Source organism: Haliaeetus albicilla, chromosome 6 (assembly GCF_947461875.1).
Source record: "Haliaeetus albicilla chromosome 6, bHalAlb1.1, whole genome shotgun sequence".
NCBI lineage: Eukaryota > Metazoa > Chordata > Aves > Accipitriformes > Accipitridae > Haliaeetus > Haliaeetus albicilla.
The window spans coordinates 21720132-21733560 of record NC_091488.1 but is presented as its reverse complement, the minus strand read 5'-3'; positions in this window follow the sequence as shown (position 1 = coordinate 21733560).

Below are 13429 nucleotides of genomic sequence, written 5' to 3'. Positions count from 1 at the left end.
GAAGTTGGCACAGGACAGAGCCAGGGCACCTGACCCAAACTGGCCAACAGTGTATTCCATACCATGGGACGTCCCATTTAGTACAGGAAAGGGGAAGTGGGGGTAGGGAATTGCCGCTCGGGGACTAGCTGGGTGTTGATGGGCAGGTGGTGAGCAATTGCCCTGCACATCATTTGTACATTCCAATCCTTTTATTACTACTGTTGTCATTTTATTAGTGTTATCATTATTAGTTTCTTCTTTTCTGTTCTATTAAACCGTTCGTATCTCAACCCAGGAGTTTTACTTCTTTTCCCGATTTTCTCCCCCATCCCACTGGATGGGGGGGAGTGAGTGAGCGGCTGCGTGGTGCTTAGTTGCTGGCTGGGGTTAAACCATGACAGATGTACAGATATGTTGTGAGAAATGTAAGCAATTCTTGCATGAAATTTGAAATGAGGAATTTGTGTGTACTTAAGGATGCTTACCTCTATTGCTGTCTTGCAGTAAATTGTACATGATCACAAGGATTTCTCTGCATAAAACTTATCACAGAATTGAGATTTGACTGACCAAAATTTGTTTGTGTCTTGGGTTCAGCTGGGATAGAGTTAATTTTCACAGGAACCTGGGAGTAGGCACAGCAGGGACAGCTGACCTGAACTAGCTAAGGAGCTGTTCCATACCATCTGACATCATGCTCAGTATATAAATGTGGAGTGGGCTCAGGGGGAGCGCTCGGCTTTCGGTGGGGGAAGTGGCGGAGCGTCGGGTTCCGGGTGGTGAGCAGTTGCACTGTGCATCACTCGTTTTGTAAATTCTTTTATTAGTCCCGTTGTTGTAACTTCTCTTTTTGTGTTGTCCCAGTAAATTGTCCTTATCTCAACCCTCGAGGTTCCAGGTGTTTGTGTTTTTTTTTTCTTTTCTCCTTTCTGATTCTCCTCCCCATCCCACCGGAGGGTGGCGGCAGGAGTGAGCGAGCGGCTGCGTGGTCCTTTGTTAACGGCTGGGCTGAAACCACAACAGTTTGGTAAGCCCATAATATTTCAGGGTAGTTCTGTGTCATTTAATGAATTGATAGGAAGATATTTTGTGTCAAATGACAGCTATAATGACTGCCACTAAATTTTTCGTATCACCTGTGCCTCACAGTGACATCTGTGCTTGCCAATAATACAGTTTTTTTACGGTAAATATCTTGTAATGGCCAGCAAATACTGATTCTTGATAGGTTCTTCTGCACACCAGCCTGTTAAGGAGCACAGCAAAATAAATAACTATGCTTGTCAAACACAAATTGATTTTCACACAACCTTATGAAGAAGCTAAATTCAATGAGACTAATTTTACAAATAGGAAAGTGAGTTTAAAAAATATCTAAGAAACTGCCAAAGCACATTGGTAGTAGTGCCCCCAATAATGATCATGATCTGCATTTTCAGAAATAGATACTTATTAAAAATTTGTAGTGGCTCTGCTTTTTAAAAAGTGTCTGCTCAGCACTTTCTGGAGATTATGAAGTAGTATGCCACTAAGAAAATGGAACCACCTGAAGTCACATCATGCTAAAAACCCCAAACAATACAGCCCCTCCCCCAAGAACTGAGATATTCCAATTTGTTACTATGTACTATAACTACAAAAGCATTTTGTCTTTTCAAAATACTTAACAAGATGCTACAGACATTTAAGATTGCACTTAACTAGTGGTCTTAATAGTGAAACTTAAAAATGTAGTGTAATGTGAGTCATAGTGCTTATTTTTTATTTATTTGTTAGTGTTCTTGGTTTCTCCAGTATTGACAATAGTGGTAGAGGGACAGCTTTCAAAACTAAGGAAAAGATGCACATCAGAAAGTGGCAATGGCAAAGGTAGACTTGGGAAGAATTATGACACTAAATTAGAAAGATACAGACATGAACATTCCAGCATTCGTTTTATTTCAGCTTATCTTTTTGTAGAAGATGTGGGAGAGAGATGCTGTAGGTTGGTAGTTTGTCCCGATCCAATGTCGGGGAGGGCTCTTAAACAATCCCAAGAGTGAGATTAAGACACAAACAAGGTCAGATGCTGTACAACCTTACAAGTTTTATTTCCTATAACAACTGATAATAGTGACAGGACAGAGGGAAGAAGAAAGGAAAAAAGAGGCAGACCTAAGCAAGAGTACGGAAGAGATGCAGCAAGACTAGTTACCACTGCCAAGAAGCCAGCAACGTCCCATTGGCTCGGTCTCGGTGCAGGTGATGGAGGTCCAAGTTCCAGGTTGCAGCAGACAGACAATGACAAAGTCCCAGTTCCAAGCCCTGATTTTCAATCCCTTGCAGTTCCTTTCGGTTCCTTTTTCCAGTCCCTTGCAGTTCCTTTTTCGAGGGAGGAGTATGCAGTTTTTCCAAAGATTCCAGCCATTTCCGCAGAGACTGCTAGCTTCAGGTAGATATGGTGTTTTTTTCAGGGCCTTCAGCATGTACTCCCCACAGCAACAGGATGCTGAGGCTAGCAAATGGTCAGCAATGTGGAGACAAATATAGTCCAACACAGTCTCTTACATAGTCCTACTCCAGGTTTTTGGAATGGAAACTTGTCAAGGGGGAAAGCCAAAGTGCCTAAGTACTTCTGTTTAGTGAGTAGCTGACCTTTGAAATTGAGACTCCCTGTTCTCCATTTTAAAGGAGGACATAATCATGAGAATTAAAGCAATTTGAGGTAGGCTATGGTCTTGCATATATAGCCAGTAGAGGAGGAAGAATAAACCAAATAATTTCAGAATTTGTTTACATTACATTTTGTTTAGTATTTCTCCTTTTGCTTTGATAAGATAAGGCGAAGTTTAATACAGAAGTAGAAAAGAAGGATTTGTTTGCTGTTTTTTGCTTGTGGGTGGAATATATTGCAACCCTTGCCTATAAACTCTTTTATACAAACCTGTCACCAGTGTGACGCCCACCCATGTCCTGCAATAGTGTGGAAAGATCCTTGAGTAACCAGTCTTCTGCCTGGGAATCAGTTCAAAGATACTGTCATCCCTCAGCCCTCTGAAATATGTGGTGCATATCCTTTTTGTGATATGAAGATGCCGGGTCGTTTTCAAACACTGGGTCAGGACTAATCTTGCTTTAGAGAAGCATTTTGAATAAGTGTGGAATTTAGGCAATTTTTAGGAGAAAAAAACCCCAAACATGCTGTTTTGGGAGTAATTATTGCTACTTGTGTTGTAGTTGCTAGTTACACATGGCAAATATAAGCTATAGGTGTTTGATTTACCACACTGGAGTGTAGGTAAGACTGTTCTGTGGAAACCGTATGGCTAATAATTAATCCAATAATTTTTTGCTATCATTTAGACTGTGGTTTGTGTTCTAGTATGATTAAAGCAGATGGAGTATGAATGAAGTGCTAGCTTCTGCATTTTTGGGTTCCCTCAATTTATCTACACTCCTTTGTTTAGCAGAGTAGAAGACTAAATGAGGATAGTGAAGTTGGAAGAAAACTTGGTGAAATCTCTGATGTCTCTTCTACAGTTATATCATCAAATACTGTGGGCTGTAATTTGTGATAAAATGTGATGTTTTAGTTTGAAATCCATAAAAACTCATTTATTTAAAGATTTCAGGAGAGATGTAGAAGGAGGTAAGCTAGTGGAAGAATAAATCTTGAGAGAATGTGAACTTAAGGATATAAGTATTTCAAGACCTTAAGGTGATTATTGCAGGAAAGTACAAGTTCCATCATCTCAAAAACCTATAGTTATCAAAGAGATTAATTCGTCAGCAGCTTCCCTTAACACTCAGTGCCTTTGCCAGGGTTTGTAGCATACATTGGCACATGTGCATCTTGTCAGCTTTCCTCTGAGACAGATTTAAAAGCGGATTTCATCACAGTGATGGAAGAGTGGAGTCCTGAAGGGTCTGTGTCCTTAAAGGATGGTTGCTGATGTTTGTTCTTTCCATCACAACTGGTCATCCTCATATTTTTATTTAAAAGAATGAGGGCATGCCATTGGGTGTTATTAACCTTTCTAAAAGTCAGCCTTCTACATTTAGCTCTGGGATATAGAAAAACTTTCTTGTTTGAAATGTTTAAAAACCCTACAGTGAGATGTTTAACAGTCAGCTACTGATTCTTTGCTGTTCCAGAAAATTTATCTTAAACCTTTCATTTGCAAGATAGTACTGAAAGTATCTCTATCAGTAATTTTTCTTTAAAATTACTTGTATTAATTCATGCTCTGAAATGTGACTACTGTAAACTTAAATGCACACTTACGTCTAACTTTAGCGACTTATTCTAAAGATCTAAAGATAAGCATTTCCTTTATGGAAACCATATGGGATTCTTCAGCTGTGAATTTCATCATGTATGGTCTGTAGAAGAGACTGGATTAATTTGTCATAAATGTTTTAGACCTGTATATCATATTAATAGCAGTTTGTCACTTCCATTTTTCTTTGTATTATTGGTACGCAAGCTGCTAGTGTTAAATTGAAATTGGAAGTTAATAGTGAATTAGATGCGGAAGACTAGTTCAAGACTTAGAGTTTTGGTTTGGATTGTAAAAAAACTTCGTTAAATGCTTTAGGGATTTGAAAATGCTGTCTTAACATTTGTTTTATTGTCTTGATTTTCTCAGTTATCAGTATGGTAAGCAGAAGATCTAGTTCCTACAGTTAACGGTTATTTCACTAGTTTAGTCAGTCTTACATGTTCTTGTATTCCAGTATCTGCAAAATGCCAGTCTTCCTTAGGTGATTATGTAAGCTTTGTCCTCACTGCATCAAATGCTACAGTTTTGAAGTTGTGCTATTTGTATCACTGGATCCACTTGGCTTTATATCACTAGGTCAGGATCTTCCCTGATCTCCACAAGCTTTGAAAGATGATAGAGTCACCTTGCAAGGACAATGGTGACTTCTCTAGCATGCTTCAATGTGTCTTATCTGATCCCACAGATTGGTATAGGTCAAGCTTTCTCAAATGATCCCTTACTCAATCCCCATCCACTGCTGGTACTTTCTTTCCCTGAACTTTCACTAAACACAGAGGCCTAGGAGACCTTGTTGTTCAGGGCTGAGGCAAAGAAAACATTGAGTACCTTATCCTTAATCTGCCTACTGTTAAATCACTTGCCCAATGTAGTAATGAGCCCACAGGTTCCTTGCTCAGCCTTTTTGTACTTGTGTAGCAGTAGATGCTCTTTTTGTTGCCCTTAACGTCCATTGCGAGTCTCAGCTACAGAAGAGCTTTATTTTTGCTAACAGGATCACTAAATGCCTGAGCAGTTTTTCTGAATTCCTTCTGTGTAGTTGCTTTTTTGCACTAGATGTCTGTCATGAGTTCCCTGCTTTCGCCATACTGGTCTCCTAATTTGTCTGCTTGTTTTCTCCAGCATGAGGATGAACTGTTCCTTGTGCTTGGAGGTGTTTAAAGACCAGCCAGATTTCTTGAGCTCCTTTGCTGTTCAAAGCTGCCCATGGGATCCCATTTACCAACTCTATCTGATTGTAGTGGTATCTGTTCTTTTGAAGTTGAGGTTCTGTGCTCTGCTACATGCCTTCAGTTGTGGAGATAGTTGCTAAGGTACTACCAAGATTACCACTGATTACCACATTCCCTACTAGTTTCTTTCTTGTTTAGTGAGTAGCAGATCCAGGTATGTATCATCCTTGGCTGTTCCATCCAGTAAATGTATCCCTGGGATATGACATTTATCCCCTAACATCCTCCAGAAACCTTTGTGACTTCTTGTGTCCTGTCATGTTGGATTCCCAGCAGATGTCAGGGAGGTCAAAGCTGCCCATGTGAACGACAGTCTGTGATACAGAGACTTCCTCAAGTTCCTTACAGGTTTCATCTGCTTCCTCACCTTGATCAGGTAGTCTGTACCAGACTCCCACCAGGATGTTAACCTTAATGACCTCTTACCTGATCCTAACCCATGAGTTCTCAACAAGATTGTCTCCCATCCTATAGAAAAACTCCCTGAATCTGAGCTGCTCTTTTGCACAGAGGGCAACTCCCTTCCCCGGTCTACCTAGCCTTTCCCTCCTGAAGAGCTAGAGTCTGTCCATCACAACTTTCTAGTCATGCAAACTCTTCCAACACACCTCAGTTATTCCCACAGTCAGAATTTTGTGACCCTAGTTGGAGCTCTAGTTCCTTCTGCTTGTCTCCCAGACCATGTACATAAGTTTGAGGAAGGCAGACTTTTGCCTACTTCCATCCTTACTGAGGTCTTTTACCCATTGCCCCACATCATTTACTTTTGACTGTTCAGCTCCATTGCCTCTGTTAATTGTGGGTTGTAGTCTCCCTCTTCCTCCTGATAATTCCTCCTTTTGAAATCTATGTGCGCAGTGAAAGTCTTTTATAGAATCAAAATACGTTTTACAATTAGTAAAAAATAAAATTCGTTAAATACAGTTGGTTATTACTTAGATACATTGGAAAGCTCTTTGTGAGTGAAGTTCTCTGCTGACCTTTATTTCCCTCAGGTTATAAAGTAATTACTCTCTGGACTGCTGATCCTTAATCCAGAGATTATGTGAGTTGTATGATGTATTGCTTTTGCAGTTGAATAGATGTTAATTGCAATTACTTTAATGCTTTATAAAAATATGTGTTAGATTTGAAAACAGAATAGTTTTTTAGTTGTTTTGATTTACTGAAGATGTATATTACATGTCTAGTAGTGGTCTTTTGTGATGTATAAATATTAATATTTGTACTATAGGCCCATAAAATAAACATAATCTCTTGAATTAAAACCGTAAGAGTCATTAATAGGAAAACCTAAGTAGAATAGTCCTTCATAATATATGGAAATTATATTTTCCTTAATTGAGAGTATTTTTAATGACTCTGATAATGTTTGCACTTCTTTTAAGAAACTCTTACAGCCTACAATGATCCCCTGCTGTTTTTCTTTGCTCCACCTGTTGCTATTATCATGACAGTTGATTAGTGGTAGCTGCAATAGGAATATTGTTGTTGAGACACCACTAGTGGCTGCTCCAGGCAATGTAATTGTCAGGTTAGGAAATCCATGACTCCCTGTGTGGATAAGAGCTAAGTTACCCTGTAGGGGCACTCTTAACAGGTGCACTTTATTTTCAGAATAGTATCTGTTCAGTCTTTCTCCAAAGTGACTTAAATGTATTCAGCTGTTGAGCAGGCAGCAAAATTGAAGAGGTTTTTTGTTGTGCAACAACCTTTAAGGTCCAACTAAACTGGTCCAGGAGGTTAATCCCTTTAAAACTTTTCAGCAGGTGGAAAGATCTGGGCTTGTCACAAATACTGCCTTATGCTTTCCTGTGATAGAGAGAGGGAGGGGATTGTGGAGAAGTATGTACAGCTACTCAGGTCTTCAGTGATTGGTGTTAGGGTAGGAAAACTAGTCCCTGGGGAAATCAGGGTTTTTTTGAGTGATTAAATAAAAGTAGAACCATAGTAAAAAAAATAACTAAACCCTGAAATAAATATTTGAATTTTTACAAAGTCCTGGTTTAGCTATTTATACAACTAAATATGTAACTACATATACAGTTCTGACTTAAGTATGCAAGTAGTTTTGTTGATTATGTTGTAATTACTTGGGTTGAAGTTGAATGTGTGTTAATAAATCTGTTGATAGTAGAAGAGTTATTTCTTCAAAAGAGTTACAAGATCTTTCGTTAATATCTCGCTCCATGAATGCTTGTTTTAACAATGTTTTATTTTTTGCTTTCTTGGTTATAACCAATAAATAGAACATTACTGTAAATACATCTCTGTTTAGTAAAACATGATAATTTAAGAGTGACTTGTTAGACTGAATGGTTCTGTGCTTCATACTGCATTATTTCCTACAAAATCACAAGTTGAAGATGGATGTGGTTTTTATAACTGAAGAGGGCTGATGAAGGCTATGGTGAGAATTTAAAATTCTGGAAAGCAAAGTTGAATTACCTGTATTTAATGTTTTCTGATCAACTGGGAAAATACACAGGAAATTGAGAATAAGGAGTTACTTTATTATAAACAGAGCTCACTGAGTAACCTTTGTTACATGTATAAGGACTATAGAAGACTTTGCAATCTGCTTTACATCTCTGCCTGCCCTGCTGTTTCCAGTCTCTGCATAGAAAACAGTAACTCGAGTTTAGTAGCCCATCTGTGACAATTAATTCTGTAGCTACAGAATTTTGATCATTTAAGGCAGTTCTCAGATGTGGATTTATTAGCATTTCTATGAAATGTGTGTATGAATGGTAGTTGTTTCAGGTGCTGTAAATGGCAGTTTGGTGTAACTTTGTATAAACTCCATCCTATAACAGGGAAAGCAAGTCAAGTGAATCTGTCACAGGGCATGAGTGTGTCCATTCCTGGCACTAGAGGATTTTTTTAGAGTGTGAAACGTTTGTATTACTGAATTTGTTCTTAAGGGTAGTGTAAAAATTGGGGATACTTACTTGTTCAAAGCTTTCCTTATTTTTATTGATTATTCAATGACAAAACCCAAATATCTGTATTTTGAGACAATACTGGATATTTAGTATCCACAATAGTGTTTGCATATTAGCATGTCTATACTCTGAGAGATGCCCACTAATTTGAAGTCTAGTTAGGCTGGGATTACATGGTGGGAAGGGATTTTCCAGGTCATCAGATGATGTTACTTCCTGTTGCAGCTACCACGTCATACAATCCCTTTCATAGACCTAGTCCTGCATGGAAAAGAAAATATGCAGTTTTGTGTGCATTATCTTCCTAGTCTGTTGACATGTTGTGAGAGAGTGAAAGAGTTAATGTCTCAAGCATTGTGGTGGCGCAAGATCTGCTTAACGACTAACCCTGCCTAGCAAGGAACCCCAGGTGAAAAGAAGCCCATCAGCACCCATCACCAACAGGAGGGGGAGGTCGTGCAGGAGGGTGCACAGCTCCCTGTTCTGTTGTCCTAATCTGATATGCTGAGCAGGGCAGCTCACTGTGCATGGCCAAAGATCAAACAATGGTCACATCTGCAGGGAAGAAGTTATTCCCCAAACAACCTCCAAGGACACTGACCCACTTCCTGAAGGTTCTGAAAGCACAAACTGTGCATGACACCTAATTAGCCTAATGAGTTCCAGTGCCCGCCCAAAGGAGGGGCAAGGAGATGATAAAAGGACACAAACTGAAGCCCCAGGTGCACATGTGCCCTCTGGAACTGGACCCCTCGGCTGACTGGAGCAATGCTGGACCCAGGACTGGTGAAATCTTTCTCTTCTCTCCTCTCTCTCCAACTCCCCCCACCTACACACACCCCCCACCTTCCGTAATCCCTACACCTCACCCCTTTAGACATAAAACCATTGACCAAGTCTGGGACTAGGAGTGGATCCAGATGCCCCCGGGCTCCTCTCTGAGGAGCCTGGAAAGCAAGGGGGTCTGCTCTGAACTTCCTGACCCAACAGGAGGGCTCTCATTGTCTTCCCTGAACTGATTCCCAGATAAGCAAGGCCTGTAGTATATGTTTGGTGATGTAAGGTTAGCACATTTTACACAGTTTACTGATGTGGTTTCATGCTAATTCTTGTTGTGAGTGAATAAAAATTGAGTTTTGTGAGTTAAAGGATCCCTGGTGTCATTTCACCTTAATCCTGACCTGGGAATCAGCAAACCTGAGTCATTGTCCTGAGAAATTGGGATGTGACACATGCCTTTTTTTAAGGGGTATCTTCTCAGGAGTGAAAATTCTAAAATACTGGAAGTTTCTTCCTTGAGGCAAAATTATGTAAGTACAGATAACACCAGGCTGTGCTGAAAGATGTCATGCTGAGTAAGCATTGTTAGGCTTCTCAGGTCTGTGACTTATTTATAGTTGTGACCCATAACTTTCGTGGGTGGAATTACTTATTTCTCCATATATGTCTGTCAGTGCACTTGTGACACTTCAGTCTGTGACAAACTTATGCTTTGAGCTGTGTCCTCACCAGGACAACTGTGAGATGGATGTATGATTCAAGTAACTGAAGTTGAAGGTGAGACTCCCAAGTATCACTTCATTTCTCCTTACTATTGAAATAAGATGTCACTGTGCTATTAAAGACTAGCAGATTAAGTATGCAGGATGTTACTGTGGGAAAATATGAAGGAGTCACCATTCTTATTTGAACCAGGCTGTTCTAGCATTCCCTTGGCATTAGTTTGTTATGGTTTTATAATATTCTTTTGAATTTATGCATTACACTTTTTGCATGACCTGATTCATCATTAAAACTCTGTATATTCCTTGGAAAAATCTTACCATATGTGATCCTGCTACTACTGCTGCATGTCCAGGATAATGGATCAGTGTAATTTGGTCAAAGTTTAGTCTGTATATGTCTGTGTGCTCTATTCAAGTCAGAATCAATTACACAGTAAAAATCAGCAGAGCTCCTGAGGGAATAAGGTACAAACTGCTTGAAGGAAAGAGAATTGCTTATAGGAAACCTGCCTAATTTTCTCCCAGTCAGCTTGCAGGGGTGCTGGTAAATCTAGTGGCCCCTTCAGTGCTTGTGATCCAGGCCATGCTAACTATCCTCAACCCAGGGAACGCTTTCGTCCTTGCAGAAAATGGGACAGTCTTCACGAATCAGGGCAAAAGCTTTCTGGGGAGAGGGGACAGAAAATCTTCCCTGTTGGGGAAAAATGTTTCAGCTTTTGTTGTGAGTCAAAGTGGAATAATCTCCAAATGTTTACTATCCTGTGCAATGAACTTTCAATCTCCTAACCAGCTATATTATCACAGGAATGTGTACTTACTAAAAAAGCAGATCTCTAAATATTAGTGTAGCAAAACAAAAATTGCTGGGGGATGTTCAGCTATGAGATGTAAATATGGTACCTTTAGTGTCCTTAGTTTGTGTACTGCATTTTCGTACATGGAAAAAATCCCAAGTGTTTTCTTTCATAAGGAGGAAAATAAATGTTTACTTTAATAAGAAGAGAACATTTTCTGATTTATGCTGAGTGACACCAGTCCTCAAAGAAGCAGATGGTTAATTACAGGGTTCCTTGATGGGGGCTTACAGGAATAACTGTTATAACTTTGGTCAAGTTTTGAAGTTAGAGCAAGCTTTCTGGCAAACAGCTTGTGTTTTGAGGCATACATGCAAGATAGAAATAATTTGGAAGAGGCAGAAGGGAGTAGAAAAGAAGATGAGAATGTGAGAAGGAAATATATGTCCCAGAGACTTTCAGTGGGAAGTGAAATGAAATAAAGATTATTTAGATGTTTATTTGCTCCCTGGTAATCTTATAATTGCTTAAAGGGTGGACATTTTTTAGAAACAGATGTTTACAAGGGAGTTTAAGATTAAGTTAGGTTTTGGCTGTATTGGTAGCATACAGAGTTTTATATTTAACTGCTTTTTTTCTCGTTTGTTAAACTCAGCAGGGAGATGTGAGCTATAAGAACAAAAAATTGTTTGATTACATGAAAATTATATATGCATGTGTACATACATGAGACTTCACAGTAAGTTAGCACTAAAGGGTAAACGCACAAAATAACAGGTCACTTTTACTTTGGCCAAAATCAGGATTTCCAGAACAAACAAAAATTATTCCACCATCCCATGTCCAGATAAACTTTGAATGAAGGTACTAGGAATCTGACTCTGTCCTGAAAAAAACCTAGCTTTTTGGGTTGAACCAAGACAGCAACTAAGCAGTCACCAGTCTCTTGCTGTCCCAAAACTCTAGTGGGATAGGGAAGAAAAAAGTCCATGACTTGGGCTCTGTCTGTTGTGGTGGTCATTTGATAGGGGAGAGATGATCTGTTGTGTTGAATTGTTGGGTGCAGAAGCCAGCTCGGGTTGGATCACTACTGCACTTAACAGCCTTACACAGCTGATCTTTTACTGGTTTGGATGGCTCCTGCTGTGGTAGTTTTCAATGAAATACAGCTATGGTGACAACTCAAATCATGGGTTATTTTTCCTCCAAGGTGAGGTCTCATGGAGGTATGCATCAGATTTCTTCATCCTCCTGCATTAACCACCAAATGCACCTGGGGCCTTGAGCAAAATCAATCCCATGAATGGCTTTGCCTTTTCCCAAGGAAGGAGTAACCCACACTTTCTTAGCCAGTTCCCATGTGTGCCACGAGAGCTGTATCTCCTTCCACAGTATGTAGGGGTTTTGTTTGGGAAGGACCAGGTGTGTTAGCAGATCCTCTAGTGTTTACCAGTGTGGTGAGTTGACTCTAGCTGAATGTCAGGGACCCATCAAAGCCATTCTGTCGCTCCCCCTCCTCAGCTGGACAGGGGAGAGAAAATATAACAAAGAGCTTGTGGGTCGAGATAAGGACAGGAGAGATCACTCACCAATTACCATCACAGGCAAAAGAGACTCAGCTTGGGGAAAATTAACTCAATTTATTATCAATCAACTAAAATAGGGTAATGAGAAATAAACCCAAATCTCAGAACACCTTCCCTCCACCCCTCCCTTCTTCCCGGGCACAACGTCACTCCCGGATTCTCTACCTACTCACCCCAGTGGCACAGGGGGATGGGGAATGGGGTTTATGGTCAGTTCATCTCATGTCATTTCTGTTGCTTCATCCCCTTCAGGGGCAGCACTCCTCACACTCTTCCCCTGCTCCAGCGTGGGGTCCCACCCACGGGAGACAGTCCTCCACGAACTTCTCCAACGTGGGTCCTTCCCACAGGCTGCAGTTCTTCACGAACTGCTCCAGCATGGGTCCTTCCCACGGTGTGCAGTCCTTCAGGAGCACACTGCTCCAGCGTGGGTCCCCCATGGGGTCACAAGTCCTGCCAGAAAACCTGCTCCATGGGGTCCTCTCTCCACAGATCCACAGGTCCTGCCAGGAACCTGCTCCAGCGCGGGGTTCCCACAGGGTCACAGCCTCCTTTGGGAACCCACCTGCTCCGGCGTGGGGTCCTCCACAGGCTGCAGGTGGATATCTGCTCCACCGTGGACCTCCATGGGCTGCAGGGGGACAGCCTGCCTCACCATGGTCTTCACCACAGGCTGCAGGGGAATCTCCGCTCTGGCGCCTAGAGCATCTCCTCCCCCTCCTTCTTCACCGACCTGGGTATCGGCAGGGTTGTTTCTCTTACATGTTCTCACTCCTCTCTCCGGCTGCCATTTCTGTCTGTCTCTGCAACTTTTTTTTTCCTTCTTAAATATGTTATCACAGAGGTGCTACCACTATGGCTGATTGGCTCGGTCTTGGCCAGTGGCGGGTCTGTCTTACAGCCATCTGCTATTGGCTCTGTTGGACACAGGGGAAGCTTCCAGCAGCTTCTCACAGAAGCCACCCCTGTAACCCTCCCCCCACTACCAAAACCTTGTCACACAAAGCCAATACATTCAGACATGTGGCTTCTAGTGAATGTGCATCACAATACCCACTGCTCTCAGTGTAGTCTTTAACAGTCCATTGCATTGTTCAGTCTTCCTGGCAGCTGGTGCATGATA